Raw genomic sequence first — 3753 nt, 5'->3', positions numbered from 1 at the left:
CAAACCCCCGGTCAGGCCTAACCGTATCCCCTTAGACACGGCAAAATGACGCTGCCTCGATGGAATTTTTACGAGACGTACTTAACGTCCCGTGGCGCTGCTCCACCAGCCTTAACGTACCCCGGCCCTTTCGTCCTTCCTTCCTTCTTTCTTTCTCTTCCTCTTTCGCCGCTTCGTCCCTCCCTCGGCTCGTCCTCCTTCCTCCACGACACGCAGTACGTAGCGCTCTTTCTCTCTTTCCGGCTCTACTATCTTCCCTCTCCTTTCTCCCCTTTGTCTCTCTCTCTTTCATCCTTCGTCCAAGTTGACTGCGAACGTGGGATTGACCCTCCACGACGAAAAGCTCGCCTAACGAGGCCCACCGTGATTCCATCCCACCCGGACTGCCGATATCCAAGTTCCGCTCGGCCGCCACTCGCGGACCACCGCTTACCAAATAGCGCGATTTCCAAACTCGCGTTCGTCCACGTTCTCTCGCTGGCGATCGTGTTCCATTCTCTCTTCATTTCTTCCTTTTTTTTCCTCTTTCCTTCCTTTAGACGTCGTCGCATCGTCCGTGTATGGTCCGATTCTTATCCGAGTTTCTCCGATGTTGCTTCGTTCATCGACGCGTGAACGGACACTGTTGCCACGATGCGAAACGTCCTTTATTACCACATACATATCGCTTTATCGCTATTACTCCAACTTCGGTACAAAGTGCTTGTCACAGTCGATCACGGTAATGGCAGAGCAATCCCGTTCCATTTCATCCATCGATAACAAAATCTACGTACACGCGCGTACATTTTCTCTGGTAAGAAAACAGAAGCAAGAAATCGGCATGATCGAGGAAGAAATTCGTTTCTACGAAGGCCGACCTTCACGGAGCTCGATACGATCGCAGCTCGTATTTACTTCTTTTATGGATGTTTGTTCCTCCGTAGCGTTGTCTATCCAAATCGAGGTTTCAGCCATTGACGACGATCGATCGGGACAAGCGGAAGTCACCGCTCGGTGCTCGATGGCGAACATGTTTCCGGAATCGTTGGCAACGATCGTCGTGTAGGGTCGGTCGAAACAGGCAGGGGCGGGGAGGGAGGGAGGAGAGGAGTGGAAGGAATCGTCGACCGAATAACGTCGTTTCGAGCCGCGCTCGTCCGGAACGAGTCTAGAAAGGTATCTCGCGACTATTACATACAGACTATTATCCGCGATCGGTGCTGAGAATCGATTCACTCGCCATGTAATTGTAGCAATCTGGTCGACAACTAGCAGCCGACACGACACGAAAATATCCATCAAGCCTCTTGCCACAGAAGATCGAATTTTGCCCCCTTGACCGCTTCACAGTTCGCTAGAGAGGACCTGTGTATCTTTCGTCTCTCTGCCCTTCCCACTGCCTCTCTTTCTCTTTTCGTCTCTATCTTAGGAACGGTTGCGTGACTTTGGAGTTTCACAGAAAACGCCTCGATCTCCGTAAATTAATTTCCATTCGGATGGACAAGCTTTTGAAACGCAATTCGAGCGCTTAATTTGCTTAGATCAACGCGTTTCGAAAGTCATTTGCAGAGATTGTCCGCATACCTCGACCGCGAATATCGTATACAAGCTGCTGCTACGTCATACGTCGCAGAAGCTCGCGAATCGTCTGCGAACGTTCCGCACATCTTGCTCCATACGCGAACAAGCGTCCGCAAACTTCTACCGCTTTACGATTCACGCGCCTCGTCATTCTCAAAGATAAACTAACTCGCAACCCAACGAAATCGACCCGTTTTTTCGTCGCGTAGCTCCTCAAACCGTAATAAAAGCCTTCCGTTTACGTAATTCCCCTAACAAAATACAAATCGATACTACGGTCTTTCCTTTGGACTTGCCTAAGAGATATACTCGTTGTTTCGAGCGTAGCGGAAGAGTGGAAATCGCGACAACGATCGAAGATCACGCGTAACTGGGAATCGTGAGCCTCTTAGGAGGCTAGCTACGATTTGGCAAAGACCAAGGCGGGAAGGACCAAGAGGCACGGAGAAGAGATAGCGCAGTGCAGTTGGAGCAGCAAAGGCGTACCGAACCAGAGCAACGGTCCGTCCGGTACTTTTTCTTCTCGTCTCTCCGGCCTTCCCGTCGGCTTTTCTATCCCGATACAAAGAGGCGCGAGCGAGCCTAATTATTATGATAGCTCGCCACTGGATTCTGTCGGTCCCTTTGATCTACCGCCGTTTAGCATGATCCCCCGATATTTAGGTAGGGCCCATTGTGTCCTGTCGGTGGAAGGGGATACCTCGTGCAGCGAATCGTTATGGTGGGGTTGGTCAGAGGACCACGAACTTGGAACGGTCCTCGCTCTCTCTCCCTCTCTCTCTCTCTCTCTCTCTCTGGGACTCTCTGGGACGCGATAAACTATTCATCAATGAGCGGCTTTTTTCACAGAAATTTACACTTTGGTCCAACTTGCTTCCCTCCTTCGATCGTAGACCACACGCGTGCGCCGCCAAGAACCTCGTAAATTCAAAGACGAATCGATTCTCCGATATTTCTTCGGTGATTACCTTATCGATCCCCGAGTGTACCGTAGGTATTTAGCTTGTCGCCAGACTGAATGAAAAATTTGCTTGCGCGATACCTGTGGATAATTCGATGAAGAAATAAAGAGACAACGATCCAGCCGGATAATTTGCAGCGTGTGACGGAAGGACTCGCGAGGAAACCTCTTGGTTCGAAGCAGCTTCGACGAGTACTCGATGAAAGGTTATTTATGCGCTAACGGATAATGTTATTTATCCGCCGACCAGCAATCACGTTGGATACGCGTAGTCTATGCACGTCGAATTCGTTGGTCGAACAAATAAGCAGCCACGAGTAGACCTTTCGCAACGTCCTCGAGTGTATCGCGTTTCTAGCAGAACCGGCGCATAACTCGGACTTTTCTGCGCCACTAATTTCTGACATTTATGGGAATGTTAACGGGTCGATACGGACGTTATCGAGATTCCGAACGAGTTCGAGTCTCGAATGTCACTCGGCTATCCGTACGCCGCTCTGTACCAACGATTAAAGCAACGAACCTTTCTTCTCGTTCCGAAGGAACGCGGATGTTCCAAAAACATTCTTTCCTATGCAAGAATCGAAATCCGTGTCTGATTAACACGCCTCTTGCGACTTAATAAGTCGTTAAGCACGCGAAACGAGGCGGGTTCGCAACTACCGATAAAATTACCATTACTACCAGCAGAGAAATCCAGTAGGTGCTTCGTAGCGCACGCACACCGGCCTCCCGAGGCAAGGAAAAAATGACTTTACATCGGGTCTACGTTTAACGAAATACCGCACACCGTGCTGCCACTCGTACGAGTAAAGCGACGTGACGAGCACTAATAACTATCCAGTACGCCGTCATTCTTATCGAGTCGTTCCATCAAAACCGAGGTTCTCTCTTTCAGCTGATATAATGGACACCTATACTTAACGGTAATTGCCGCGTGCATCTCGTCGTAATAACGAACCGGTGAACAACTCGCGCGGCCCACGGCGGAGGAACGCTTGTTTGCTTGGCCTTCCCTCGAGGCCTTGCCTCCGCTTCAAATCAAACAGAATTTAAAAGAACCTTTCGTCGTACGCTTCATCCTCCGTCATCCGTGTAAGCGTAAAGTCCCTTTCGTTCCACCGGCGAAATCCACCGTCTTCTTAAGCGAATGAAATTTCGAAGCACGATGTCTCTTTCCAGGCAATCTGTTGCGAACGAGCTTTTCCGTAAATTACGGTTTCCACGAT

The sequence above is a fragment of the Bombus impatiens genome, unplaced genomic scaffold (genome assembly GCF_000188095.3).
Source record: "Bombus impatiens unplaced genomic scaffold, BIMP_2.2 scf_0377, whole genome shotgun sequence".
Lineage (NCBI taxonomy): Eukaryota > Metazoa > Arthropoda > Insecta > Hymenoptera > Apidae > Bombus > Bombus impatiens.
This window is presented reverse-complemented; position numbering follows the sequence as displayed.